Consider the following 12929-nt stretch of genomic DNA (forward strand, 5'->3'; position numbering starts at 1 on the left):
TTATTTCAAGATTCATTAACAGCTAAATCTGTAACTTGCTTAGAGACTTGAGGAGAAGAAAGTTTAGCTCACTGGATCACACACTTTATCTAAGTTTTTTAGTTTACTTATTTTTAAGGTAACCACCTAGTTCTACTTCTGGGGATTCTGCAGAGTTGGAGCTCCAAAAGAAAAGGAGCCACCCACGTGATCCAGATCTAGCAGAGAACAACTAGTTCAAAGTCCCTGAAGCATGTATGAACTTAGCAAGTTCGAGGAATGGAAGGTAAGGCAGTGAGGTGGCTGAGGAGCAGAGACAGGGCCATGAGATGAGAGGCAGGTAGGATTGCACAGGCTTCCACATGGCCTATGATTTTGTGAGCTAGCACAAGGAGAGTGAATTTCTAAGTGCAATGAGATACCTTTGGAGATTTTAAAACGGAAAGAAGAAAACTTTTTTGAGTTTTGCTTTTAAAAGATGACTGGCTGCAGTTCTGAGAATGATTCCCATCGAGTTAGGAGGTTGCCGTCTGGACAAGAGGTGATGCTGGTTTGAACTAGTGTGACAATGGTAGAAGAGAGATGGGCAAACTAAGGATATATTTTAAAGGTGGGGTCAAATAATTTAATGATGGATTGTTTATTGGGAGGGAAGGAAAAACTCTTAATTGAAATGGTTGTATAGATGATGCTGTCATGTAGCATAATGGGAGATCACTGGATTAGAAATCTGGAAAAATCAAGTATTCTGTTGTTAGGCATCAATGTTTCTTACTCAAACAAGTAAAAATAAGTAACGTCCCAAAGTATAGCCAGATACTTGAACATTTTTGGGCAGGACAATCCTACATTGGATCTCGGAGCTGTACATTTTACCCCAGGAAACGTAAAACTGCCTCTCTAGTGTGACAGTCTAAACTGCACACACATTTTTAAATGCTGGGTAGGGTAGTTCTGGGGGCTTCCCTGGTGGCTCAGCAGTAAAGAATCCGCCTGCAATACAGGAGACACAGAAGACACCGGTTCCATCCCTGGGTCAGGAAGATACCCTGGAGAAGGTCAGCAATCTCCTCCAGTATTCTTGCTTGGAGAAAATCCCATGGACAGAGGAGCCTGGCAGGCTACAGTCCAAAGAGTGACACAACTGAAGTGACTCAGCACACGAGCACGTAGTTCTACTTCAGGTTGTACCTCTAATATACTATTGCAGGTGTAAGGGGTCTTTACATCTTTATGTGTGTGTTCTCAGGCAGTGGACACTAAAAAGTACAACTTATGCCATCAGTTCAGTTCCATCAGCTCAGTCGTGTCCAACTCTTTGCGACCCCATGGATTGCAGCATGCCAGGCCTCCCTGTCCATCACCAACTCCTGAAGTTTGCTTAAACTCCTGTCCAACGAGTCAGTGATGCCATCCAACCATCTCATCCTCTGTCGTCCCCTTCTCTTCCTGCCTTCAATCTTTCCCAGCATCGGGGTCTTTTCCAATGAGTCAGCTCTTCACATGAAGTAGCCAAAGTGTTGCAGCTTCAGCTCCAGCATCAGTCCTTCCAATGAATATTCAGGACTGATTTTCTTCAGGATTCAAAGTATTATAAAAATACTTCTATATTTTAAAAATAAAATACTTTTTATAGTACTTTCAGTCCTAAAGGAAACCAGTCCTGAATATTCGTTGGAATTGGAAAGCATTATAAAATAGTTTTACAAAACTTAATTTCTTTAAAATAATTGTTTAAAGCAAAAAGTGTTTAGTTGGGTTTATAAATGTAAACTACATGACAGTAGTACAAAGGATTGGAAGAGTAAATGGAATTTTATTTTAAGATTCTTATAAATGAGGTGAGATAATATGTAAAGACTGGTTTACTGCAAGGATGCTAATTAAGTTGCTTCAGATGTGTCCAATTCTTTGTGACCCCTATGCACTGTAACTTGCCAGGCTTCTCTGTCCTGTGAGATTTTCCAGGCAAGAATACCAGAGTGGGTTGCCATCTCCTCCAGGGGATCTTCCCAACCCAGTGTATGAACCCGAATCTCCTGTGGCTCTTGCATTGTAGGCAGATTCTTTACCACTGAGCAATGTAAGGATGTTTTGTAAATCCTAGGAATTGCCACTGAAAACAGGTATAACCATCAAGCTAGAAGGAGATTGAATGCTAAAAAACAACCTGAATGAAGGCAGGAAAGAAATAAGCACAAGAGACAATAGAAAAGAGCAAGATGTAAAGTTTAAATACAAATATATTGATTATATTAATTAGAAGAGACTTTTGGAATAGACAAAAAGCAAGACCCAAGTAGATGCTTTATACAAGTCATGCATTAAATATAAAGACAGAAGGACTAAAAGTAAAATGATATATCATGGAAACAAGCATCAAGTAGTGTGGCTATGTTAATATAAAATATAAAAGGACATTTTACTTTGATAAAAGATCAATTCATCAAAATATAATCCTAAATGTGTATGCACCTAATAAAAATGTATGAAGCAAAAAAAATAACAGAAATGGGCAAATTCACAATTACAGTTGGAGATTTTACTACTCATTCAGTAATTGATAGAACTGTCTAAAAGCCACACACACACACATACTGATTTGAAAATCACAGTTGATGTTTATAGAACATTCAGCAACTGTAGAATACAAATTCTATAGCTCATATGTGCTACACATTCTATAGTGCAGTTGGTAGAATCTCAACTGGGAATATGTTGGATGTGTAGATCAGCTTAGGAAGAACTGAAATCTTGACAATACTCAGTTTCAAGAGTTTCAGTTCTTTTAAAAAAAAATTATTTTTGGCAGTACTGGGATCTTCGTTGCTGCATGCGGGCTTTATCTAGTTGTGGTGAGAGGAGGCTACTCTCTAGTTGTTGTTTGCAGGCTTCTCATTGTGGTGGCTTCTTTAGTTGCAGAGCATGGGCTCTAGGGCTCATGGACTCAATAGTTGTGGAGCATCAGCAGACAAATGGATGAGGAAGCTGTGGTACATATACACCATGGAATATTACTCAGTCATTAAAAAGAATTCATTTGAATCAGTTCTAATGAGATGGATGAAACTGGAGCCCATTATACAGAGCGAAGTAAGCCAGAAAGATAAAGACCATTACAGTATATTAACACATATATATGGACTTTAGAAAGATGGTAACGATAACCCTATATGCAAAACAGAAAAAGAGACTCAGATGTATAGAACAGACTTGTGGACTCTGGGAGAAGGCAAGGGTGGGATGTTTCAAGAGAACAGCATTGAAACATGTATATTATCTAGGGTGAAACAGATCACCAGCCCAGGCTGGGTGCATGAGACAAGTGCTCGGGCCTGGTGCACTGGGAAGATCCGGGTGGAGAGGGAGGTGGGAGAGGGGACCGGGATGGGGAATACATGTAAATCCATGGCTAATTCATTTCAATGTATGACAAAAACTACTGTAATGATGTAAAGTAATTAGCCTCCAACTAATAAAAATAAATGGGGAGAAAAAAAAATAGTTGTGGAGCGTGGGCTTAGCTGCCCCTTGGCCTGTGTTCTTCCCGGACTAGGGATTAAACCTGTGTCCCCTGGGTTGACAAGTGTACTCTTAACCACTGGATCACCAGGGAAGTCCTATTTCCATAGCTTGGCTATTGTGAATGATGCTGTGATTAACAAGGAAGTGCATTTATCATGTTAAAATCCTGTTTTTATTTCCTTTGGGTATATATATCCAGAGGTAGAATTGCTGGATCATATGTTAGATCTATTTTTAAATTTTTTGAGGAACCTCCATACTGTTTTCCATAGTGGTTAGACCAGTCTACATCCTCACCAACAGTGAATGAGGGTTTCCTTTTTATCACACGCTCACTGGCATCTTTTTTCTCTTGTATTCTTGATGATAGTTATTCTAAGGTGTGAGGTGATACCTCACTGTGGTTTTGATTTACATTTCCCCAATGATTAGTGGGATGTTATCTTTTCATGTACTTGTTGACTGTTTTGAGTCCTTTTTGGAAAAATGTCTATTAATTCTGCCCATTTCTTAATTACATTTTGTTAAGTTGTATGATTTCAGTATGTTTTGGATATTAACCCCTTAACTGATACATGGTTTGCAGTTTTTTTCTCCCATTCTGTAAGTTGTCTTTTCATTTTGTTTTGTTTTGTTTTGCTGTGTGGAAGCTTTTGGGTTAGTTGTACTCCCACGTATTGAATTTTGCTTTTATGGTTGTACTTCTGGTGTCAAGTCTAAAAAATTGCTGCCAAGACTAATATTGATGAACATTTTCCCTGTGTTTTCTTCTAGAGTTTTATGGTAGCAGGTCTGATGTTTAAGCCTTTGATCCATTTTCAATTGTTGTTATTTTGGCCACACAGCAGGCAGGATGTTAGTTCCCCAACCAGGGATCAAACCTGTGCCCCCTGCAGTGGAAGTGCAAAGAATCATAACCCTGGACTGCAGGGAAGTCCCTCGTTTATTTATGTTTTTTTGGGTGATGTGAGATAGGGGACCAGTTTCATTGCTCTGAATGTGTTTCTCCAGTTTCCCCAGCACCATGTGTTGAAAAGACTGTCCTTTCCACATCTGGTGCACTTAGCTGCCTGGTGTATGCTAGGATTTGCTTCTGGGCAATGTTCTGTTCTGCTCTAGCAAGTACAGTCATTCCATCACTATTGAATAGAAGTGGTGAGAATGGGCATCCTTGTCTTTTTCCTGATCTTGGGGTAGACACTTGGAATTTTTCCTCACTGGCTATAATGTTAGCTGTGGGTTTGTCATATATAGCCTTAATTAAGTTCCTTCTATACCCAATCTGTTAAAGGTTCCCCCTGCCACCCCCTCCCCCAGCATCAGGATTACGGATCTTTTCTTTCGTTATCCATATCTGGTTTTACTATCAAGGTATGCTGGCTTTGTAGAATAAGTTTGAAAGTGTTCCCCATTCCTTGATATTTTGAAATTTTGAGGATGATGGGTGTTAAATCTTCTTTACATGTCTGGTAAAATCTCTAGAAGCCATCTGGTCCTGGAGTTTTCTGTGTTGGGAGATTCTGATTACTTATCCAATTTACTTACTTTTGGTCTATTCAGATTTTCTGTTTCTTTCTGCTTCAGTCTTCGTAGGTTTTGTGTTTCTAGAAATATATCTATCTTGTCTAGGTTATGTAACTTTTGGCATATAATTTTTCAAGTAGTCTTATGATCCTATGTATTTCTCTAGTATCAGATGTCACATCTCCTTTTCATTTCTAACTTCATTTAGTTAAGTCTTTTTCTAAGTGTAGCTAAAGACTTGTTAATTTTCTTTATATCTTTTCAGAAAAGCAGCCTGTAGTTTGGTTGATTCTGTTCTTTTTCTGGTCTCTATTTCATTTACTTTCACTCTAATCTTTATATTTTTCTTCTGCTCAACTTGGGCTTGATTTGTTCTTTTTCTATTATCTTTAGGTTATTTGAGATAGTTTTGATTTCTTAATTTGTACTTAATACTTGATAGGTTGTATTTCCATTTTCATTGTTTTGATATCATTTTATTTGGCTGTGCCACATGGCTTTTGGATATTAGTTTCCCAACCAGGGATTGAACCTGCACACTCATCTGTGAAAGCATAGAGTCCTAACCACTGGACCACAGGGGAATTCCCAAAGATAATTTTTAATTTCCCTTTTGATTTCTTCTTTGACCCATTGTGCTGTTTAGTGTCCACACATTTGTAGATCTTTTTGCTGATTACTAGTTTCATACCATTTTGGTCAGAAAAGATAGCTGGTATGATTTCAGTTTTCTTAAGTTTGGTAAAATTTGTGTTCTGTTTTATGATCCTGGAGAGTGTTCCGTGTGCACCTGAAAGAATGTGTATTCTGCTGCTGTTGCATAGAGTGTTATGTATATGACTGTTAAGTCCATTTATCCTAATTCCAACATTTTCTTACTGTTTTTCTGTCTGGACAATTTATTCATTGCTGATGGTAGGATACTGATCTTTCCTACTAGTATTATACTGTTGTCTACTCCCTTAAGGTGTTCAGTTCAGTTCAGTCGCTCAGTCGTGTCCGACTCTTTGCGACCCCATGAATCGCAGCACGCCAGGCCTCCCTGTCCATCACAAACTCCAGGAGTTTACTCAACTCATGCCCATAGAGTCAGTGATGCCATCCAGCCATCTCATCCTCTGTTGTCCCCTTCTCCTCCTGCCCCCAATCCCTCCCAGCATCAGTGTCTTTTCCAGTGAGTCAATTCTTGGCATGAGGTGGCCAAAGTATTGGAGTTTCAGCTTCAGCATCAGTCCTTCCAACAAACACCCAGGGCCGATCTCCTTTAGGATGGACTGGTTGGATCTCCTTGCAGTCCAAGGGACTCTCAACAGTCTTCTCCAACACCATAGTTCAAAAGCATCAATTTTTCGGCACTCAGCTTTTTTCACAGTCCAACTCTCACATCCATACATGACCACTGGAAAAACCATAGCCTTGCCCAGACAGACCTTTGTTGGCAAACTAATGTCTCTGCTTTTTAATATGCTGTCTAGGTTGGTCATAACTTTCCTTCCAAGGAGTAAGCGTCTTTTAATTTCATGGCTGCAGTCACCATCTGCAGTGATTTTGGAACCCCCCAAAATAAAGTCTGACACTGTTTCCACTGTCTCCCCACCTATTTCCCATGAAGTGATGGGACCAGATGCCATGATGTTAGTTTTCTGAATGTTGAGCTTTAAGCCAACTTTTTTGCTTTCCTCTTTCACTTTCATCAAGAGGCTTTTTAGTTTCTCTTCACTTTCTGCCATAAGGGTGGTGTCATCTGCATATCTGAGGTTATTGATATTTCTCCCAGTGTTAGTATTTGCTTAATACGTTTGGTTACTTGGGTGTTGGGAGCATATATATTAATGATTGCTCTAACTTCTTGATGTATGGGCTCTTTTTTATCATTATAGAATAACCTCTGACTTTCATTACCACTTTTGGCTTGAAGTCTCATTTGTTTCATACAAGTATGGCTTCACCATCTTTTGGTTTCCATTTGCTTGGAATATAATTTTCCATTCTTTTACCTTGAGCCTGTGTGTGTCTTTAGAGCTGAAATAAGTCTCCTGTAAACAGCATATAGTTGTCTTTTTTTTTTTTAATCCCGTCCAATCTATGCCTCTTGATTGATAAGTTCCACCCATTTACATTTAGGGAGATTATTGATATGTAAAGATTTACTACTGCCATTTTATTTTTTGCCTTCTGGTTATTTTGTCTCTTCATTGTTTTCTTTTTCACTTTTGTAAGTTGGTGATTTTCCATGGTGATTTGTTCACTCTCTTTTATGTATGTGTGTCTGCTGTAGCTTTTTGTAGTTACCATGAGATTTACATAAAATATCTCATAGAAATAGTAGTCCTTTTTTTTGCTGATAGCAATTTATTTCCATTTGTCTAAATATGTTCCATCCTTTACTCTTCCCCTTTTATATTTTTGATTTCTCAAATTATTTTATGCTGTGACTTTGTTACTAAGTTTTAGTAGCTATAGTAATTTTTAATGTCCTCCTTTTAACCTTTGTAATTGTTTAATATACTTTTCAAAAAATTTTAGTTTTTCAATTCTATCACCTTAGTCACTTGTATGTACTTTTTTGCCTTTTAATTTCATCTTGAAGAGCTCTGATCATTTCTTTTAAGGCAGGTATAGTGGTGGTAAACTCCTTGACGTTTTATTTGTCTGGGAAAACTATTATTTCTCCTTTCTATCTGAAGGATAACTTTGCTGGATAGGGTGTTTTTTTAAAATTGGGGTATAGTTGATTTGCAGTGTTGTTAGGTTCTTCTCTACAGCAGAGGGAATCAGTTATACATATACATATGTCTGACCTTTTTAAAAAAAAAGATTAGACTGCATTGGGTCTGGATCTTTTGTTATGGTGCATGGATGCTAGTTATGGTGTGGGCTCAGAATTTCACGGGCTTATTTGCTCTGCGGTCTGTGAGATCTTCCCATACCAGGGACTGAACCCAAGTCCTCTACACTGCAAGCCAGATTCTTAACCACTAGACTACCACAGAAGTCTCATATCCACTCTCAAGATGATTTTCCCAAATAAGTCATTACAGAGAATTGAGTAGAGCTCCCTCTGCTGTACATTAGGTCTTTATGATCTATATATAGTAGTGTATTTATGTCATTCTGCATTGGGTATTCTTGGCTGAATTTTTATCTTTGAATACTTTGAATATGTCATCTCTCTCCTGGTGTGTAGAATTTCTGTTGATAAATCTAATTGCATTATAGGAGTTCCTTTGTAGGTTATGGGTTTTGCTTTTTTTCCAATGACTGCTTTTAAAATTCTTTATCATTGATGTTTGAGTCTCAATGTATTTTGGAGGTCTTTTTTTCATTGAGATAAGGTGTTCTATTAGCTTCATGGACCAGTATATCCAGTTTCCCAGGTTTAGGAAGTTCTCAGCTGTATTTTTTTGAACATGTGCTCAGCTCTTTTTTTCTCTCTTCCTTATGGTATACCCACTAATGCTCTGTTGGCACCTCTAATGGCGCCTGTAAATTCTCATGGGGTTTCTTCATTTCAAAAAAGTATTACTTCTCTCTTGTTTTCCACCTGAAACACTTCTATATTGCTATCCTTGAGCTCATTCTTTCATCTGACCTGCCCTATATCCAATGCTTTCTAATGCATTCTTCATCTCTTTTCTAAGTTCTTCATCCCTGGAATTTTTTTTTTTTTTTTTAGAATTACAATCCCTTTGGTAAAGTACTCCTTCTACTCATTGACTTTATTCCTGAGATCATTGTATTACCTGAGTTTTCTTACAGCTTGTTGAATTTCTTCATAACAACTATTTTGAATTCTTTATCTTTTAGATCACAATATTCTGTGTCTTGGGTTCAGTTCCTGGAAAACTTTTGTGAAACTGTAATACCATGATTTTTTTCAATAGTATTTGATGAAAAGTGCCTTTGCTGCTGCATTTGAAGTAGAGAACACCTTTCTTATTTAGGTAAGACTTTGATTCAGCAGGTTAGCAATTAGGAACCTTCGTTTTTTCAGAATGTTGCACTATAGCACAAGTTTTTCTCTTAAAGCTCACTCACCACTAAGGGGTTGGGAGTGTGTACATAAAGAAAGAAAAAGTTAGCAGAGAGAAATACAGGGGAGAAAAGGGCAGTGGCAGAGTTGGGTGAGGTATGTCATTGGCACTTGGGGCTGCCTAAAGCCTGGTAAAGGGATCTTTGAATATGTTTGTGGGTGGCCTTCTTGCCAGAATCCTGGGGCAGACAGCAGAAAATAAATCCTTTCAGTTCTCTGCTTTCTTATTTTAATATTATTGGTAGTTGATTTACAATGTTGTGTTTCAGCAGTGATTCAGTTATACATAAATATATGCTCATTCTTTTTCAGATTTTTCTCATATTGGTTATCATGAATATTGAGTAGAATTCTGTGTGCTATACATGGTAGGTCCATGTTGATCATTTACAGTAGTGTGTGTGATGTCCACCCAAGCTCCTGATTTATCCCACTTCAGCATTTCTCCTGTGGTAACCACAGGATTGTTTTTGATATCTGTAAGTCTGCTGGTCTGCTTCTGCTTTGTAAATATGTTCATTTGTATCATTTTACAAAATTAGATTCCACATGTGAGTAATATATTTCTTTGTCTGACTTCACTTAGTACAATAATCTGTAGGTCCATCCACATTGCTGCAAATGGCATGATTTCATTCTTTTCTAAATGGCTAAATAATATTCTATTGTATATACATTCCACACCTTCTTTATCTATTCCTGTCAATGGACATTTAGGTTTTTACCTTCTTTTCCCTTTCCCTCTCCTCAGTCACTGTAACTCAGTCGCTCAGAGCAGTGGGTCCCTCCAGCATGTGTGACCAGGGAGACCCCCACTCACTATCTTTGCCCTCCATCTCCGTTGCCAGAATGGCATGCTAGCCCACCATTGCCACTAATGTACTGGGTCTTCTGCCTCCTCTGAGATCCCAGTCCACCCACCATTGGATGTAAGGTAGATGGATCTCTCTCAGGTCACCTGGTGTGCTGTGCAGAGATGCTTTTCCTGGGCTATGGATGTCCAGTTAGTTGTAAATCAAAGGGGAGAGGAAATGCTTCTGTAAGTCTGAAGCACCCCTCCTGATTTGTTAAAACTTTTGATTTTACATCTATGTTTATGAGAGATACTGTGGTTTAGTTGCCAAGTTGTGTCTGATTCTTCATGACCCCATGGACTGTAGCCCACCAGGCTCCTCTGTTCATGGGATTTTTCCGTGCAAAAATATTGGAATAGGTTGCCATCTCCACCCATGAAAGTGATTTGGTCTACAGTTTTTTTCTATGATGTCTATAATGTCTTTATCTGCTATCAGTATTAGGGGTAATGCTGGGCTCAAAGAATGAGTGTAGAATGTATTTCCTCTCCTATCTTCTAAGAAAGAATTGGTATAATTACTTCCTTAAATGTTTGGTAGAATTCACCAGTGAACCCATCTGGCCTTGTTGCTGTTTTGCAAGGTTATTAATGATAAATTCACTTTCTTTAGTAGATATAGGCCTATTCAGATAGTTTATTTCTTCTCGTTTGAGCATTGGACAGCTGTGTTTTTAAAGGAATTGGTCAGTTTATTCTAGGTGGTCACGTTTGTGGTCATAGAGTTGTTCATAATATTCCTTTATTATCCTTTTAATGTCCTTGGGATCTGTAGTGATGTCCTCTTTCATTTCTGGTGTTAGTTATTTGTGTCCTCTTTTTTCCCTCAGTTAGCCTGGCTAGAGATTTATCGATTTTATTGCTTTCCAAAGTACCAGAGTTTGGTTTCATTCATTTTCTCTGTTATGTTTTCAACATCATTAATTTCTGCTCTAGTTCTCACTCTCTCTTCTGCTGCTGACTTTGGTTTTTTTTCTAATGTATACACTTAAATGTTATAAATTTCTTTCTAAGCACTACTTCTGCTGCATCCCACCAATTTTGCTAAGTTGTGTTTTCATTTAGTTCAAAATGCTCAGTTTAGTTAAAATTTCTTGATTTCTTCTTTGACCCATGTGTTATTTAGAAGGGTTGCTTAATCTCCATGTATTTTAGGCTTTTCCAGTTATCTTGTAACTTATTTTTTTAATTGTATTAAGTTCTGAGAGCAGATATTGCATAATTTGTTCTTTTAAAGGTGCTTTTTTGTCCCAGATGTGGTCTATCTTGGTGAATATTTATGAGCATGAGAAGACTTTGTGTTCTGTTGTTGGATAACACAGTCTACAGATGTCCATTTTATTCAGTTGATTGATCGATTTTTAATTCAACAATATCCTTAACTGCCTGTTGGATCTGTCCACTTCTGATCAAGGTTGGTGAACTCTCCAACTCTGACAGTGAATTTATCTATTTCCATTAGTTTTTGCCTCATATAGTTTGATGCTGTTTTTAGGCACATACACATTAAACTAACCCCTTTATCATCATTTAATGCCCTTATTACTGATAATGTTTCTTTGAAGTCTGCTCTTCTTGAAAATTATATAGCTGCTCTTTCTTTTGATTAGCCTTAGTATGGTCTATTTTCTATCCATTTACTTTTAATCTACATGTCTTTATATTTAAAATGGGTTTCTTGTAGATAACATACTGTTTGTCAGAGTGGATCTAAAATGAAGACCAATCTACTTTTAAACTGGTACATTCAAATGACATTCAAGGTGATTACTGATACAGTGGTAATATTAATACCTATCATATTCATTACTGTTTTCTAATTGTTGCCCTTGGTTCTCTCTTTTTTCTGGCTTTTGTAGTTTTAATAGCATATTCTAAGATTGTTTCTCTCCTTAGCATATTATACTTCTTTCCCCCACCTTTTTTAGTGGATGCTATAGAATTTGTATGTACTTTTATAGCTAATCCAAGTCAACTATGAAATAACACATCACAGGTAGTGTACATTATAGTAGCAAAATAATCCTAAGTCCTTTGTACAACTGCTGTTATTCACTTCATTTATATATAAGCATATACACTAGCATACATAATCAAATACATTGTTGGTATTTGGAAGAAACTGTTATCCTGTTACAACAATTAAAAATAAGAAAAAGAAAAGTTTTTATTTTACCATCACTTATTACTTCTTCACTGCTCTTCCTTTATACAGATCTGAGTTTTTGACCTATATTATATTCATTCTCTCTAAATGTTTCTTAGTTTTTGTTTCAGAAAATCTTTATCCTTCACTTTTGAAAGAACAGTTTTGCAGAGTACAGAAATCTATGTTGGTGATATTTTTTTCTTAATCTCTAGCTTTCTTCAGATTAGACTGGTGATCTCTGAATTTCCTGGATCTGTGGTTTGATCTCTGCCATTAATTTGGGGTAAAATCTGTCATTGTTTCAAATATCTCTTCTCCTTTCTCTGTTTCTTCTATTGATATTACCATGTGTACATATGTTATTTTGTAACTGTCCCAAAGGTATTGGTTTTTTTTCAGTCTTTGCTTACCTCTCCAATATTGGGGTAGAAGTTTGCCCTCTATTCTCCAGTCTCTTATGAATCCAAGAAGAGTTATTGATTTTTCAATCTGTTCAACTTCTTACTTGCTGTCAGGATGGAGTAGCGCCTTTAAGCTTTTAAATGTAGAACCAGAAACAAGTCTTGGATGCGCACATGGAACATTCACCAAGATATATCCAATGCTAGCTTTTAATACAGTCCCAAGGTTTGAAATCAGAGTATGTTCTTTGACTATAGCAATTATAAATTAAAAATAATATATATCCCAAGCACTGGGAAATTAAAAATTTTTTTTATAAATTTAATCACTAAAAGACATAGAAAACTTATTACATAGATTAAACTTAAAACATAGATTACATAAAGCTAGCATACAGATTAAAGTAGTAAAAAAAAGTGATATACAATATAAAAAGTAAAATGTGATATCAAAAACCTGAAATG

The sequence above is a fragment of the Odocoileus virginianus genome, chromosome 4 (assembly GCF_023699985.2).
Source record: "Odocoileus virginianus isolate 20LAN1187 ecotype Illinois chromosome 4, Ovbor_1.2, whole genome shotgun sequence".
NCBI lineage: Eukaryota > Metazoa > Chordata > Mammalia > Artiodactyla > Cervidae > Odocoileus > Odocoileus virginianus.